At 47.2% G+C, this 18,933-nt stretch overlaps 1 protein-coding gene across 1 annotated transcript in view; it reads left to right on the top strand.

Moving 5' to 3' along the window:
* Nucleotides 1-9,432: 9,432 nt before the first annotated feature.
* The window catches only part of LOC144730826 (uncharacterized), a 58,509-nt gene continuing 49,008 nt past the window's right edge, over nt 9,433-18,933 (top strand). Inside the window, exon 1 of the mRNA XM_078611601.1 lies at nt 9,433-9,835. The gene's annotated coding sequence lies outside the window, so the exon portion shown is untranslated. The remainder of the gene's footprint in view (nt 9,836-18,933) is intronic.

The following is an 18,933-nucleotide window of genomic DNA, read 5'->3' as shown; positions in this document are numbered from 1 at the left end:
TATATACTGAAACACGTGTGTAGGACCAAATGTGATTCAGTTTATGCATATTATTTAAACACATGAAGTTCATGTTACATTTCGGCTCATGCAGTGGACCAAATGTGACTAAACGATACGGAACAATGCAAATGAGACGGTGAATATTGGACAAAAAATTTTCGATTATTGAAACGACTCTTTAATATCCTGACCGTGAAATCGCGGACAAATAATGATTATTTATAATTCGAATTATTTATAATGGCCTTTTATTTAATTCAACTCCACTGCACAATGCAAGTGCCTTTGTATTTTAATTACACATTTGTAATAGTTGTTATGGAAATATAAACACGTATAATATATAATACCTCCGAAGAAAGGCCACGTTTGTGTTTTTTTTAAAATTTACATCATGATAAGAAGCACTGATAGTGAATGGAGCGGTGGTGTACCGGTAAGCGTGTCGCGCTTATTAACACGTCACCCTGAGCTTAATTCTCGGCCACGGCAAATATGAGTGTCGGGTGACATCCCAGCTGATCCCTGCCTTCACCCCAGCAGCCGACTGATAATGTGTTTCTAAATTCAGCATAACTTTGGACTGTTCGGGATTTATAGCTCATCCAGTTATACAGGACTCTCGTTAACTTAACTAACCCGCACTGACCGTCGTGTCGAAGTATGGTTAAGCAACCCTCCCAAGAGTGAAAGGCTTCGAGAAACCGTCATTCAGCAATGGATTGACGAACGGCTGCAATTTATTCAGACTATTAATGTATCATTTGATACTTACAGTATAGTACTTAGACGCAATCCTCCACGGACAATTGGACCTAATCGTCAAGACGCACTGCCCTTCACATCCTCTCTGCTCCTCGGCCACAGATAACCGCCCTATCGTAACAACACGACGTGAAAGAGATGCTATTGTCTTTTATTAAATCATTCAACTCGCAAGTGAGCCACGCGGGCAGTCACGGCAAACAACTCCCCAAAAATAAACGTCGAGCAATCTTTGTCACGATACATGTTTCTTATTCGTCTTCCTCCTCGTTAGCGCCTAATCAAGGAAGCACGTGGCTTTCCGGCCAAACCCCTTGAGTGGATTAGCAGGTCTTTGTGATGGAGGTCAGCATCAAGGTCACGAGACTGACCGGTGATAAGGACACGAGAGCCGTGCCGTCACCGGCTTCACACGCGGCTGCTGCCGCAAATGAAAACGCAGAAAAAAACTTCCCCGGCAATCGAGCAAAACACACACACACATCTACACACACACACATCTACACAACACTCATCTACACCACACACACACATATACACACCACACACACACACATCTACACACACCACACACACACATCTACACACACACACAGCTACACACACACATCTACACACCCACACCTACACACAACACACACCTACACCACACACACACATCTACACACACACACATCTCCACACCACACACACATCTACACACCACACACACACATATACACACCACACACACCTACACACCACACACACACACACATCTACACACACACACACACACATCTCCACACCACACACACACACATCTCCACACCACAAACACACACATCTACACACACACACATCTACACACCACACACACATCTATACACACCACACACACACACATCTACACACCACACACGCATCTCCACACCACGCACACTTCTACACACCACACACGCATCTCCACACGACACACACTTCTACACACCACACACGCATCTCCACACCACACACACTTCTACACACCACACACACATCTACACACCACACACACTTCTACACACACACATATACACCCCATACACACACATCTCCACACACACACACATCTACACACTACCTGCCGTATTATAAGACTCACCCCCCAATTTTTTTACTTACAGAGGGGAGGGGGGTCGGGGAGAAACTCCATGCCCCCGCCCCCACCTCCACCACCCATGCGGTGTTGGCAACGGGAAATGTCTCCATCATCATCATTAATCGTCTTGACCGCGCTTGGCCATGGCGGGGTTGGTGATGTGAGGCCGCTAACACCCGGCTCAGATTTCGCTCGTCACTGACCAGCGGCCCTGGCCGGGAATCGAACTGAAAACGGAGCGATGATGATGATGACGACGACGACGACGATGATTATCAGTTGGCGCGCAGGAGTGAGATGATGGATGAAACTCCCTCGTGGGGGATACGGATGAATAGAAGCAAGACAATAAACACAAACTTTAGCCGAGAAGCGTGAAGAACAGCGAGACTCGCATATTTGTAGTTCTCTATACCGGGAGATCGGTGATCGATGATCGATGTTCGGTCGCCGCGTTGCTGGAATTGGTCGTGCATTCTCACTTCACCGAGTGGGCCGGTTAAGGCTCCAATCTTCCACTCCAGTCATATATATACACGAACCCGGCGACCCGAGTTGGATTCCCGCTCATGGCTAACACCAGTGACGATTGTCTCAACCGGTCCTGTGCATCCACTAGGTCGACTCAGCCCAAAGTGAGTACCTGGTGCGGTGGGGTAAACGTCGTCACTGGGGTGACGAAACCCGCCCGGCGTGGAGCTGGCCACCCCACCCCCGGTCTTCATAGGTGTTCGCTAACAGCACTTGCCCCAAAATGTCTGCAATGTCTATACGTGGGATCTTTGTCTTTACATATATTTATATAAGTAAAAAGATGACGTCAAAAATTATTATATAAACGAAATACAAAAACAACATATGTTTCTGCTAAATTCCGCTGGAGAGCGGCCCGCGCGAATGTAAGGCATTAAGCTCCGGCGCGTTGTGGTGACGAGATGCTAAGTGAACCTCGAGGTACGCCAGGGCACTAAGACCATGTCGCCGTTTCAGACAACGGTGGCGAGCTGCTCGCCTGGTATACGGGAAATCGTGGGTTCGATCCCAACCCAGGCGCGTGTGTATGTGGAGTTTGCGTGTCTCTCTCTTCCCGTGGTCGCGTGGATTTTTTGTTGTTGTCCGGGTCTTCCGATTTTTCCCCCCCTCCACTTTTACAGACACGCGTTTTAGAGTATTTGGCTACTGCTATATAAATGTCCACGTGATAAGCCACTTCGTTGAGCTATCATTAGTGGCCAGGTCGCTTCTGAAAAAGAGCTCTATAGATAGCTCGGTGGGCCTTTCCTGGTAAAATAAATAGCATAAATTTCGATCTAAAGCTTTCGTGACTGCAGGGATTCATCTTCATGGTTCTTTCGGTAAAGTCACGTAGAAGGGAAGTAATAAAATAATAAAAATAGAACATAATAAAATAATTCTCACGACGTTTCGGCCACAACGCAAGCAGCCGTCCTCAGGTGAAGACCAGGTCTGTCGGGGAGACAGCGTCTGAATGAAACACCACCACGCTTGGAGCGTATATTTAACCTTCCAACCCAGCTTAAATATACGCTCCATGCATGGTGGTGTTTCATTCAGACGCTGTCTCCCCGACAGACCTGGTCTTCACCTGAGGACGGCTGCTTGCGTTGTGGCCGAAACGTCGTGAGAATTATTTATTATTATTTTTATTATTTTATTATTTTATTACTTCCCTTCTACGTGACTTTACCGAAAGAACCAAGAAGATAAATATCATAGTTTCATTAAACACCTTGACACGACGCACAATTGCGACTGCCACCTCGAGTGTGGGGTAGGAATGGAGGAGGGGTCGGCTCACCTGACGCGCATGTCGCCTCTTTAAGGAGCGTGCTTCGTGACGGTTATTTATTCAGGACTCACCGGTCTCGTATTTGTCACGTGCATTGGGCGAACAAAAATGCATCTTCTCGTTACTTTTGGTTGCCGACCCTCGGGAGTAGACGAACGCGGTTCAAATTGGTGTCATGCCCGCGCTGTTCAACGTGTTTCGTGTCGTTCTAAAATGTTTCGTGTCGTTTTAAAATGTTTCGAGTTTTTTTTAATGTTTCGTGTCGTTCTAAAATGTCTTGTGTCATTTTCAAATGTCTCGTGTCGTTTTAAAATGTCTCATGTCGTTTTAAAATGTCTCGTGCCGTTTTAAAATGTCTAGTGTCGCTTTAAAATGTTTCATTCGTTTTAAAATGTCTCGTGCCGTTTTAAAATGTCTAGTGTCGCTTTAAAATGTTTCGTGTCGTTCTAAAATGTTTCGTGTCGTTTTAAAATGTCTTGTGTCGTTTTTAAATGTTTGGTGTCGTTTTAAAATGTTTCATTTCGTTTTAAACTGTTTCGTGTCGTTTTAAAATGTCTCGTGTCTTTTTAAAATGTTTCGTGTCGTTTAAAAATGTTTCGTGTCGTTTAAAAATGTTTCCTCGCGATTGCGCTATCGGCACCGCATTTGTCAGGTGACGGAAGTATCTGCTCGGAAACTCTCGCGGAGCAAGCGCGGAGAACTTCGTGTGAGCGAGCGACACGCGGAAGTGGATGCCACAGAGCCACCTCTGAAAATCCTTCAAGTCATCTCTAGATCCACGCAGTGCAAGAGCAGAACCTTCCATCTCGGAGATGGAAGTTAGCCAAACTACGCAACAGAACCACATTTAACGTGATGTTATTTTTTTGTGGGGAGCTGCAGTGCAGTGGTAATGCAGCAGTTAGCACGCTGGGCATCAAGCCCGGCCACCCGAGTTCGAATCCCGCTCACGGTGAACACCAGTGACGATTATCATGAACCAGTCATGGGCCTCCCCTAGGTCGACTCAGCCTCAAATGAGTACCTGATGCAGGGTGTGTTAACATCGCCACGAGGGAGACAAAGGCGGCCGGGCGTGGTGTTGGCCAGCCACCCCCCTCGTGTGCCGTTCCGGCCTTCATAGGTGCTACTAGCTAACACCACTTGCCCCAATGGTCTGTGAAGGCTACACGGGGGATCTTTGCATTTTGTGTGCGGTCATTGGCAACCAGGCTGAAACCATCAATCAGCACGCCTGCGCGCGATTCGAACCCAAGGATCTCAGCGGCGTCGGCTCAGCGCTCTGACCCTCCGAGCCATCCATGCGGTTACCTCCCAACGGACGACGATGCCAACATTTTTTGTTCGTATTTTTTTTGTTGCTAACCCAGAGCCGTAAACTTCAACCGTCACCTGGGTACTTTGCGAGCGTTGCAAGAGACGCCCCCCCACCCCCCCCCCCCGTTGTGTTGTACGCGGAGTTTCGTTGGGGGGGGGTGGGGGGTTGGGAGCTGGGTGGAACTCTGTTGTGCTTGGCGGGCTATATCTGCGCTAAGTCGGGCCGTGTTCTAGGAGGGGAGCATGATGTCATTGCTTGTTTAAGAAAGCACAACTTCGAACTCGATATTTTCACAGCGGCGGGCCCCTGTTAAGGCTCATTTAGGTCATTCGAGCCTGGAGGAGAGATTCCCCCTACCCCCGTAGCATGGAATATGTTAGAGGTGGCGAGATGTTAACTATCTCGCCTGGTATACAGGAGGTCGTGGGTCCGATCGCGACACTGACGTCTGCTGTATGTTTGGAGTCTGCGTGTCTGCATCTCCCCGTGGTCGCGTGGATTTTTCTCCGGGTACCTGGTGTCATACATTTCCACGTGATAAGCCACTTCGTTGGGCTATCATTTGTGATAGCCAGATCGTTTCTAAACAAATAGCTACATTTAACACGTAGGCTTTCGCGACCAATATTATTCATAATCAACGTTTTTGGGTTTAATTGTAAATGTTGTGGTTTCACGCTTCAACACACCGGTGGGCTAAAGCAGTGAACTATTTGTCTTTTGTCAACGTAACACTTTTTTACTGATTGGCCGTGTCGGGTGGTGGAGGGTTACGACACATTTATAAATAACGCGATCTAAACCCAAAAACGTTTATTATGATTATAAATAGCTACATGGCTCAGTGGGCCTTACCTGGTAAAATAAAAAAAACGTTTAGTTTCACGCTCGAGGTGGCTATTGTTGTTGCGTCCTGCCTCTATCCGACCAGAGTCCTGAACGTTCGGACTGACTTGCATGGTTCCACGTGCACATGGCCAGCAGAGAGACGGGCTAACAATCAACGAATGTGTTGAGTATTGTGTCGACGATAAACTCTCCTACGTACAAACTAGCCCGTTTTCTATCAGATACTCTGCTCCCTTTCACAGGCAAGACCTCTTCGGCAGTACTCAACTCAACCCAATTAGTCTCTATGGTTAAGGACATGGTACTATCTCCTGATGACATCCTCGTCAGCTTTGATGTAGTATCTTTGTTTACCAAAGTCCCAGTACCGGACACCCTAACAATAATTGAGGACTTAGTCCAACATGGATTGAATTCTGATGCACCTGCGCTGGTTAGGCATTGCCTCACCAACACCTATTTTACCTGGAATGGCACCTTCTACAAACAGAATGAGGGTACCCCTATGGGCTCCCCTTTGTCACCAGTTATAGCCAACATGTTCATGGAAAAGTTTGAATCAGACGCCATCCAGACATCTACCCTGCGTCCTTCCCTGTGGAAGAGGTATGTGGATGACACTTTCGTCATCTGGCCACATGGCCTCCCAGCATTGAACCACTTCTTGGACCACATCAATTCTAGACACCCATCCATCAGATTCACCATGGAAGTGGAGAAAGACGGTAAACTACCATTCTTGGATATTCTGTTTGAGAGGAGGCCTGACGGATCCTTGGGACATTCTGTCTACAGGAAAGCCACCCACACAGATTCCTACTTGAAACCAGATTCCCACCACCACCCATCTCAAAAGAATTCTCTCATCAAAACGCTATACCACAGAGCCCATGGCATTTCTGACAAACACCACCTGACCGGTGAATTAAGACATGTACATCGGGCCCTCAGGATGAACGGATACTCTGACCGTACTATCCGCCAAGCTGTCTCTCCCACCACACAGAAACAGCCACTTGAAACTCCGACCAAAACCATCACGTTACCATACATAGCAGGCGTGACTAAAAAGATCTCCAAAATTCTAAACAAACATAAGATCCAAGTCCGATTCAGTACAGTACATAAAATCCGTGATCTGATTCCATCTGTGAAGGATGTCGTTCCTGACTTACAGTATCCTGGAGTCTACAAATTGAGTTGCATTTGTGGTGATTGCTACATTGGAGAAACGAAACGTCATGTTTCTGATCGTGTCCGCGAACACAAGTCAGATCTGAAACACGGCAGAACTGATTCTTCTGCCGTTGCCGATCATTGCTACAACTCGGTGGGCTCTCATGAAATTGTCTTTTCCGAGACCAAGGTTCTCTGCAAACCTCCCGGCTACCATCAAAGGTTTGTACACGAAGCCATACAAATATACAAACACAGACATAATTTCAATCGTGATGATGGGTACAAACTTAGTAATCATTGGAAAGATGTTATCAACCACGCAAAAAAGACTTAATTACACCTTTTTGGACCATCTTATCTGACAGGTACTATTTTACTTTACGTTACCGAGTGTTAACATCCCCAGTTATTTTTTGGCAGTGCTCTCTTCATTGTTCAGCCAGCATTGGTATAAACATGGGCATTTCCGTTCTTTTGTCTATCATGTGTATCAGACCTCCCCTCCCCCCTCTCTGTCCATTGTGTTGGCGTGTGCAGCGGCAGCCGCGTCCAAGCCGCCGCCCATTGTTTTTGGCCCCGCTCCCCCTCCCCCTCCCGATGCGTTGTGCTTAGCGCTCCGTGCTGTCTTTGAGCCCCGCCCCCCTCCCTCCCGATGCGTTCCATTCATTGGCTACCACATTCTGATGAGCTCCCCCCCCTCTCCTCCCCCCTTCAACTTGCTTATAAGGGATTACTTCTTGAATCATTGCCTCACTTGATGCAGCTAATTCGGCTGTGACGGTCCCACCTGATGACGGAGACTTGTGTTGCCTCCGAAACGTCGTGATTTTTGTTTTTTATTTTATTTTATTTTCATTAATTTTGATGTTTTACCTACGTGACTTTACCGAAAAAACCTAAGAATTTGAGTATTGTTTGTTGTTGTTGTTATGTTCCTCGTCAAGGGAGAATAGATTATGAACAGGAACAAAAAAACTGTTACACGGTGTTAACACGCAAACACCAGTCATCATCGTCGCAGCAACAGCGGCTTGTGGCTGGCAATTGAACACACAAGGCGATCACCGCATCACGCGGCGCTTTCAGGTGCGTTTCTGCGGCCGTCTGGAACGCTCTTCCTTCCGATATTAGGAAGCCACTGGAGCTATGCACTTTTAAATCATCTAGTTTGAAAAATCGAAAAATAGATTGAAAAAACTTTTTCTTCGGAACTGTTTTGTGTGTTTAGTTTGATGTCCATTCCCCGCACCTCCCATTAGCACGGTTGGCTACGTACGGTGCGAAAGAAGTTCAACAACATATATACGTACACGTGTGTACTTGTTCACCGCTGGCAATGCAGCAGCGTCACCACATACGCCACTGACATTCGTGAGTAATAAATATATAAAACATTTCTATTTTAACATTTCACCGAGATAACTAATCCCTTCAGATTGAAAATCTCGTTTGTCACGAGTGTTCAGGGCATCAAGTGACACATACTCACCTGACGTAATGACACGGATATATAAGCATTTTATAATCTATAACTTACACGGAATGCAATGAACATCGCACCACAGTCAAACGCATAAAGGATGCATTAATTAATGAGTCAATTACATGACTAATGTATCAATTAGTGTACACCGCCAGTTCACAAAGGATATTTCATCTAACATATGTCGTCATCGTCATCATCATACGCCTTGCTCTATCCACTGCGGGTCACGTGATGTAACAACGATCCATCTGTCTCCTCCTGCACGTGCGCCGATCTCATCGCTCCACTCCTTGAGTAGGAAGCCGTTTGCCGTGTGGCTGCAGAATGTGGCATTAAAAATAAATGTCGCGTAAAGTTGACACTGAGAAGCAGAGACCCACGCTTCCCTGCATCTTCCCGAAGCACTGAGTCACCTTTACGCATGCGCGTATGTTGAACTTCTTTCGCGCCGTACGTAGGCAACCGTGCTAATCCGTGGTGCTCATGAGATTGCCCTTTACTTTATAAATATAGATATATTTACACCCCTTTGTCCATCCACTCCTGGATGAAAACCTCCCCACGCCGTGTCGGTTTTGTTGGGGGTTGTTCGACCATACTTCACCACGCCGGTCAGTGCGTATCGGCGAAGGAGGGAAGCCCAAGAACCTGCTTCGGCTATCGCTTCGCAAAACATTCGCCGTGATCAGGAATCGAACGGGCGCTAACCACAGCGCCACCGCTCCCCACCCCCCACACACCTCCCCGCCCGCAACCATCCAAAACCACATACTCAAAAAATAACCAATAAACAACATCTGAACCGGTGCTGCACAAGTGGATTTCGATTGCCCAATTGGACACGACCGAGAAGAGAGAGAGGCGACGGGGCCACGCATTGGCCACGTCCCCCCGGCTCGGCCCCTCCTCCTCCTCCCCAACTCGTCGAGCTAGAGAGTTTGCTCTTTACCCAGCCCGTGCTCAAAAAGCGAACGGGGCTGCCCGCCCTTCTCCTCTGGCTCGCCCTTTGCATTTTCCGGAGCATGCTTCTTGACGATTGCCTCTGCAGCAGCAGCAGCAGCGGCGGCGGTGGTGGTGGTGGTGGCGGCAGCAGAGGCAGCGTCGTGGCTCGGAGGTTCCAAGGGGGGACATTTGAGCCCTCGGCATCCCGTCCACAGGTGGCTGGGCCGGAGCACCTGAGGCCGGCCCGTGGACATCCCGTTCCCGTGTGCCGTCACCTTCCGCGGCTGAGCTGAGTGGCCCACGGAGTTCTTCCCATCGCGTGGACTTCCAGAAGGGGGAGAAAAAAACCCCCCAATATCAACGGTACTCTTGGAATTTCTGTTGTTGTTGTTGTTTTTATTGTCGTGATGATGCCGTTGTTCTTATCTTCTTTCTGTAGAAGAGCAAAGGGCCACGGGTGCTGTGGTGTGAATTTTGTTTGTGTGGGTTTCCGCCATGTGTTACGTGCCACGTGCCAAAAAGCGAATCAAATTGTGACCCTGAATTTGTCACAATCGCGGGGTCGTGGGAGCGGAGATTGATTGCCCCGTGTGTACCACAGGGCGCCCTCCACGTGCACGCACATCCACACTCTGCTATTTGTCAATCCACTGCTGGATGAAGGCCCCCCCCCCCCACGATGAACTCCTCCCTCCCTCTCTCTCACCCCCCCCCACACACACACACACGTGTGGTTTTGTCGGCGTGTTCTGTATAACACGTTCAAAACAAAAGTGGGCTAATAACTGTAAAAAAGCCTCGGATTTCCTAACTTTCCACTTACACAATCGTTGATTGTAGCGCATTGAAAAGTACATTTTCTGGGAGGTTATTCCGCGCTTACATCGTTTCCGCACATGCTGTTATTGTTGTTCGCAACGGGAAACGTCTTTTTCACCAAGGCAACGTTGCCGTTTCTGATTGTTATTGTTTCGAGTTTTTTTGCTGTTGTAAAATATTAATTTAATTATCTTGTATTGACATTTCGGCGACCTTTGCGTCGATGTGTACACCGTGACCTTTTTTTTCTTCCCGGAGGGAAAGGCGAATGGGAAGGAGCGCGCTCCCCTTTTGGCTCGAGTCCCACCATTCGGGGGGGGGGGGGGTGCAGGGCCCTTTCCCAGTTTCTATTGTGCACAGCGACAGATGTCTTGGAGCGCACGGACGGGAATCTTGACTCATTTCCTGAAACCTCAACCTTCTCCCACCACGCTCTGCAGCTCCCCCCCCCCACAGCCCCTCCCCCACGCCCCCCCCCCCCGTTCTCCAACTCTTAGCTCAGACGTCTCCCCAGGAACGTGTACCATGATGTTGCTGTCAAAGTTTAACAACGACGACGACGACAAAAAACGCGCAAATGCAAAAGCAGAATTTGTATTTTATTTTTCAACCCCATGATTAATGTTAAAGATGTGGCACGCCGTGCATTAGTAACGCACATTGCAGAGACGATGTCTGCGGGTTTGACTGCCGTCCAGGCTGAGAGTTTGAGGCTTTTCGCGATCGTGCCCGAAAGCCCTTGCGACGTTTGTTTGTTTTTTGTCGGTGCTCTAGCGGCGTGTTGGTTCGGCTTCGTGTCCGACGTTTCGCTCCAGCAAACTGAATCTCGAAGAAGCTCCGAGCACGGCACGTGGAGTAGAGGGCGGGACATGGGCGCGGTGGCGAGATGTTAACTACCTCGCCTGGTATACAGGAGGTCGTTGAGTTTGATTCCGACCCTAACGCCTGCTGTATATTTGGAGTTTGCATGTCTCTCTCCCCGTGCTCGCGTGAAATATATGTTCCGGGTCCTCTGGTTTTTCCTCTCCACATTAAGAATCAATATGCGTTCAGAGTATTCGCGGTTATTGACTTAAAGCTTTCGTGACTGCAGCAATCCATACTCTTCGGATTGTTCGGTAAAGTCACGTAGATAGGTTCAAATTAATAAAAACTTAATAAACAAAAAACTACGACGTTTCGATCACAATACAAGCGATCGTCACCTCCTGATGACGACCGCTTGTGTTGTAATCTAAACGTCGTAGTTTTTTGTTTATTTTATTTTGTATAAATTTTAACCTATCTACGTGACGACCGAAAGACCCAAGGCATATTGGTTGTTCTCAATTCCCACGTGATCGTGATGAGCCGCCTTCGTTGAACTATTATTTGTGGCCAGGTCGCTTCTGAAAAAGAGCTACGTAGCTCAGGGGGCCTTAGCTGGTAAAATAAAAAAAAGTTAAGTTGTTGACGTCTCTTCCTAATCACTTAGAGATCTTATACAGATAAATGCATTTCTTATATGTATTCCACACTGCTAATACACTGCTCCTATTCAAGTCCATGGTGTTCACTTTTCCCCATCGCTTACGACGGAATGCCTCGTCTCTATGAACGACTTTCATAGTTCATTCTCATTGTTCAATCGTTTAGCGAACGATGCGTAGTCGTTATGGGACAGCATGGCGGGGAGTTTGTAACGGAGGCGAGTGACCGGGCAAACGGGGGGGGGGGGGGGGATGGGGAGGCTGGATATTGATACGGGCAGGCCGAACTCGGGGCACGGTTTCGTCTCCGGGCCAACGAAAGTTTTCGTTTCGTTTTGCCAGGTCCAATTATCCAGCAATTGCTGGATGCTGCCTGGCACCGCCGCTCGCCACTTTACTGGTTGACGTCCTCCGTCCGATGCGCCGGCAATGGCAGTCTCCCAAGAACGACGGCGGCGTCGTAAACGAAACGGGAATCCGATTACAAAATCTCAAAAAGTTAACCCGTAAAAACAAAGTTTTTCACTATGAATCCTTTATATGCGTGGCATCGGTTTTATTTTATTATTCATTTTTGTTTTTCTTGAGTAAGAGTTTCATTTTTATCACATTGGTATTTTAAATTAAATATGAATATTTTTTTTTCCTAAAAAGTGGAACATTTTGGAAAAAAAATTTCACGAAAATAAATTGTCACGCACAACGAGTCTGTGTGCAAAATGTCAGCTCGATTGGATCACGGGAAGTGGGTTAAAAAACGACCGAAAGATTTGCACGGTCGTAAGCGCGCAAGCAAGCAAGCAAGTGAACTTAATATAAAGGATTTAAAAAGTGCGTCGACCGAGCAGCCGTGACGCTCCGTGACGCTCAATTCACGAAGAGGGCTCATCTGCGGACCACGCAACTTTGAGTTTAGTCGACTTGAGTTAACCAGACGAAAACGGTAGGACGGTTGCGAGTTCAAATCCTGGTTGGGGGTTGATTCAGCCAATCATCACCCCCCCCATCCGTGGTCGATAAAATAACATTGCTTTGTGAAGAAGTCTACAGTGGTTGCTTCTATGAATGGACTCGCGACCCCCGTCATAGGAATGTGGAATTTCCACCACTGGCTCAGTGTTGTTAACAGACGGGTAGCGCCTCAATGCTCATTTTTGCAGGACATCACTTTGACCTTTTCTTTTACAACCCAAAATTTACCGCAGGATGAGTCTCACTTGCAACAATGATCTGGGTCACCAAAGATACAACCCTCCCCCCCCCCAAATATAGCAAGGAAACTATGGAAAACAAAAACTCGGAGGAGAACGACCACATTACAGGAGACATGACAACGGCAGCACAAATATAAAATATATCTCAAATATAAAAAAAAAATGCCGCTACTCAAGTTGGCTTCGTCAAGTAACTTTTCAAACATTCATAGACTTCTTCTTCGTACGGCTGACGATGATGTCGAACACCAGCTATAAATGCACAGCCACAGTAAATCTAAGTTATTGAGAACACACGATACGGAACGAAGGCAGTCATCGTACACATCGCTGGCTGCTTTTAAACTCGCACTTGTGTTATACATCCCGGATCGATTTCAAGCTCACACTCACGGTCTGTAAGATCCGCCATGGACTCACTCCTGCCTGTCTACCTCTCCCCTCCCCTCTCATCTCGCTCTACTCCCCTCCACGCAACTCTCCTACCTTCCCCTCTCATCTCACTCTACTCCCCTCCACGCAACTCTCCTACCCCTCCCCTCTCATCTCACTCTACTCCCCTCCACGCAACTCTCCTACCTTCCCCTCTCATCTCACTCTACTCCCCTCCACGCACTCTCCTACCTCTCCCCTCTCAACTCACTCTACCCCCTTCCACGCTCTCTCCTGCCTCTCCCCTCTCATCTCACTCTACTCCCTTCCACGCACTCCCCTGCATCTCCCCTCTCATCTCACTCTACTCCCCTCCACGCACACTCCTACCTCTCCCCTCTCATCTCACTCTACTCCCCTCCACGCACTCTCCTAGCTTTCCCCTCTCATCTCACTCTACTCTCCTCCACGCACTCTCCTGCCTCTCCCATCTCACTCTACTCCCCTCCACGCGCTCTCCTACCCCTCTCATCTCACTCTACTCCCTTCCACGCACTATCCTACCTCTCCCCTCTCATCTCACTCTACTCCGCTCCACGCACTCTTCTAACTATCCACTCTCATCTCACTCTACTCCCCTCCACGCACTCTCCTACCTCTCGTCTCACTCTATTCCCCTCCACGCGCTCTCCTGCCTCTCCCCTATCATCTCACTCTACTCCCTCCACACACTCTCCTACCTCTCCCCTCTCGTCTCACTCTACTCCCCTCCACGCACTATCCTACCTCTCCCATTTCATCTCACTCTACTCCCCTCCACGCGCTCTCCTACCCCTCTCATCTCACTCTACTCCCTTCCACGCACTATCCTACCTCTCCCCTCTCATCTCACTCTACTCCCCTCCACGCACTCTCCTGCCTCTCCCCTCTCTCTACCCCCCGCCACACGCTCTCTGCCCCATGCAACCGATGCTTTCTTGCGCAGCCTCTGCTCAACCTTTGCCCAGTGGAAGGTCGCTCACTCTCCCCGGCTTCGTCTGGAAGTCCCCGTCGCCCAGCCATCGGTGCTGTCGACTCCCTGCCCAAGTGCCGGCTCGACAACTTCCGTTGTCCTCTCCGCCTCTGAGCCGACCAGCGCAAATCTCTCCGCACGTCTTAGGATGCGGTCGCGTTTCCACATTATATAAATCCAAAAATCGTAGTGGATTATTGTCGGCTCGCAAGCGAAAGCATAACAATTTACAAAAAAGTTGGTTCTGGTAAGCATCAGAGCGTAGTTTAACCATCGCAGCAAGGGGGTGTCTTCAGGGTGGAATGCAACAGACCTGTTGACAATCTGTCCGTGGCAATGACATTTTTACGTGGTCAGGCTCTGAACCTGGTGTACATCACAGCCGTGACGGGATAAATGTATAAAGAGTTGCGTTCGACGTCTGAAATCTCACTCCGGACAGATTCTTTTCACGAGTCCATTTATGCAGGGTTCGTTGATAGCATTCATGATGGCAGAGTGGCCATTATTCTTATCTCCGCAATAACACAAGAAAAAAAACCTAAAGGAATGTTAAAAAAAAAGTGGTTACAATTATTATTTTGGCATATTTGTTTGAAAATGTATCTATGTATGGTCGCGAAAGAAGTTCAACATACGTACGTACGTACTTGAGAGTTCTCCGATGCGCTTCGTGGTCGTCGTCCGACGTTTCGCTCCACGTGCTGGGAGCTTCTCCTGAAGCTGTGAGACCATTCGGTAGAAGCCCTTGGCACGTGGAGCGAAACGTCAGACGTCGTGCCGCAGAACACGCCGTACGACCCGATAAACGCATCGGAGGACCGTGCAGCACAACCGTGGAAAACCTGTGCAGGGATTTCTATAAATATGCAAAATGTAATACAAAGTTAATGATGTAAAATATAATTATGTTATAGAAGGATTAGAAATCGTGTTTATCTGGTGCTCAAGTACTGGTTAAAAAAGATACCGAAAGAACCAAAGAGTAATACTGGTAGGAACCTCCTAGTTACACCAGCCCACAGGGGATTATTGTGTCCGTCCGTCGTGCAGGGAGGGGCTGGGTGGGGAGGGGAGGGTGGGGAGGGGCTGGGTGGGGAGGGTGGGGCTGGGTAGGGAGGGAACAGTGGGGAGGGGCTGGGTGGGGAGGGTGGGGAGGGGCTGGGTGGGGAGGGTGGGGCTGGGTGGGGGGTGGGAGTTGTGGGGCTGGGTGGGGAGAGGCTGGTCACCCCGTGGTGCCCTTATAAAACTCAACGTTTAACCTACTCACGCCGGCTTGTGCACGCCCTCACAGTCGGACATATTTGCGGAATACACCACGCTCCTACCAGCTCCCTCCGCAGGAATGTGTTTCCTGCAGTCACGAAAGCTCCAAATCAAGTTAAAAAAAATATCTCCCTTAACAATTATATGGATACCAATAATATTCCCTTCATCGGCAGAGTCATAGGGCAGGGTCAGCCTGAAGTACAACATTTATTTAAGTCTCATGCTCAATACTTACAAATGTACATGATCCCAATCATCAGTAGACTAAGTAATGTTTCTTAAAGTGATGTGTAACATTAAAGTTGATAGAACGTGGCTATATATGTGTACACACCCACACAAAGTATTACAGATGTTCTAGATTTGAAGTTTTCGTGACTGCAAGAATCCATACTCTTTGGTTATTTCGGTAAAGTCACGTAGGTGAAATAAAAAATAAATAAAATAAAAATTAAAATAACTAAATTTAATCACGACGTTTCGGAAGCAACACAAGCCTCCGTCATCAGGTAGGACAGCCACAGCAAGAAATAATGTATTTGCTTGTGTTGCCTCCTAAACGTCGTGATTTAATTTAGTTATTTTCATTTTATTTTTATTTTTCTTATTATTTTTATTTTCACCTACGTCACTTTACCGAAAGAACCGAAGAGTACGTATTACATGGATGATTAAAATTCCATGCAAGAATGAACGTTTTGGGAAAACTCGGGAGAGTTCAACACGATTCCCGAAAATAAACGTTGCTGTGATAAAAATGGAAAGGGATTCATTAAAAGAAAAATTCATTCAGCGATAATATACAACTAACGATAATATAATATAACTAACGTTAATATAATATAACTAAACGTAATATAATATACAACTAACGTTCCAATTATAGATGCGACATCTCTTTTTTTGCAGCGATAAGCTGCTTCATACTTTTAATCGCACAACGTTACACTGAAGTTAGAAACACGTGAACATTTACAGTCCTTTGGCAATCTACTGCTGGATGAAAGGCTCCAAACGCCGTGTCGGTCATGGGGGGGGGGGTGGTTGGTTGACCATACTTCACCACACTGGTTAGTGCGTGTTGGTAAAGTTGCAGCGATGATACCCGGGGTAACTTCACACACCACTCGCCCTTGAAGTTAGCAGCCCTGGCAGGGAATCAAACTCAGGTTTGCTAGATCGATCGCGCTGTGTGCGAACCACCGCACAGCCATTTCAATGTCGCTGGATTTATTTTATTATGATTACACGCTTTTTATGAACTCACTCTGTCTGTTGTTGTTGTCGTTGTTGTATCCTCACATCTTGTAACTCAATTGTAACCCACTTCCCAATGTGGTATCGACTGAAAACTTGGTATACTTATGTCATACTGATGACAATACTATATTCTATCATAAAAATATCTATTTTTAAACATTATTTTTTATATGTTATGTTTCGGCTTGGGTCTAATTGTTCACGCTCAACTGACGTTGGCTGTAATTGACCACGGTTCCTTACGTTATGGCAAGCCTCGGGGCCACTTCCTGGAGTCGTGGAGTTCTGCCATTACTAGTACATTTCATTAAAGCGTGTTAAAAAAAAGTTTTTTTTAATATAACTTATTTACGTACAGATTGCGAAAGTATATTTTGTTATAACTATTGCAGTGAAACATCCGGCTTCGTTCGCTTGAAAAAAAAAAGCAAAAAGTATGGAAAAACTTGTGACCTTTGCTTTTGTTAGAACCGTTTATATAAATATTAAAAAAAATCGCGGATGTTGAGCAAAGTGCTGACAGAATCCTGGAGGATTTTTTTTGTCTAAATTTATTTTAGGATTTTTCTGGCAATGAGCAGCAAGCGAACAAAAAAAAGTCCGTGCAAGTCAAAACAGCAATAGCGCAGCAACGCCAATGGGCCACAAGAGCCCCTCCCTTCCTCCTGCCTGCCCCCCCCACTTCATTGCACGAATTAAGTAAATAACCGAAACCAACAACTTGCCAAACATCCAAGTCGTCTTGCTCGAGTTTACAAACGTCAGGAAGTCTCGAGAAATGACGATTTGCCAAGACGCAGAGTTTCTTTAATCATAATCTGACAACTACCACATAATCTGAATGATGATGCCACCCGCGTCCCCCCACCCCCCAAACTGCCCCCCCCCTGCCCCCTGCCGTTCCCGTATTTTAATTCAATAGTTGGGGCTGCTTCTTGTAATAATAATACTACGGTAAGCATGTATGAATGTATGTGTGTGAATAGATTTGTATAATACTCTTAGGTTTGTTCGGTAAAGTCACGTAGGGAAAAATAAAAATAAAAAATAAAATAATAATAAATGAAAATAAATCAATTAAATCACTGTGATTTCATTGATTTATTTTCATTTATTATAATTCTTTTATTTTTATTTTTACATACGTGACTTTACCGAAAACAACCTAAGAGTATGAATCTTTGCAGTTACGAAAGCTTCAAATCTAGATTTGTATAACTTTATTGGCACCCGGGCACAACGTTTAAGGTGCGTCTTATTTTCCGAAGCGTCTTATCATTGAGAAAATGTGGTTATTATTATTATTATTGCACATTATTTTTTTTATCGAAATGAATGGGCTGTTTGAGCTTGAGTCGGAATAACCGTCCTAATCGAATTTCCAGAAAACCCAAGCCGAGGCGATTTTGCATGAGGATATGTACACAAAGACAAAAAGATCCCCCGTATAGCATCAACAGGCTTTTGGGGCAAGTGCTGCTAGCAAGCAGCACCTATGAGGGCCGGCACGGCACGGCACACGAGGGGGTGGGTGGCCAACACCACGCCCGGCCGCCTTTGTCTCCCTCGTGGCGATGTTTTACACATCGCACCAGGTACTCGTTTGAGGCTGAGTCGACCTAGAGGAGGCCCAGGACGGGTTCAGATGTAATCGTCACTGGCGTTGGCCGCGACGAAGTTGCAGCCGGGGAGATCGAATCGAACGGGCGACCTCTGGGTCGCAGGTCACGTGCGCTGCCGACCATTGACAAGCAGCGGTGGCAGCGACCTCGTTTCGCCGTCAAGATGTTGTTTTTCCTTTCTTCCTCCTTTGCAAATAAATACATGAAAGGTGCCCATCCTCGGGGGGTTCGATAGCTTGCAGCGGCTGAGACTTCACAGTGCCGGCCGGGGTGGGGGGTGGGGGGGCACCACGGCAGTCGGCATTAGCCTCCAGAAGGTCGCCGCTGCGCTTTAAGTGCTGCCCCCCCCCCCCCCACTGCTAAGACATTGCCAAATGCCTTTAAAAAAATAAAATAGAAGCGGACCCCGAGCTCTGCAGAGATT

This window comes from Lampetra planeri, chromosome 37, assembly GCF_965212315.1.
Source record: "Lampetra planeri chromosome 37, kcLamPlan1.2.h2, whole genome shotgun sequence".
In the NCBI taxonomy this organism is placed as follows: domain Eukaryota; kingdom Metazoa; phylum Chordata; class Hyperoartia; order Petromyzontiformes; family Petromyzontidae; genus Lampetra; species Lampetra planeri.
Note: the sequence above shows the minus strand (reverse complement) of the source record. Positions and strands in the feature narration are given on the sequence as shown.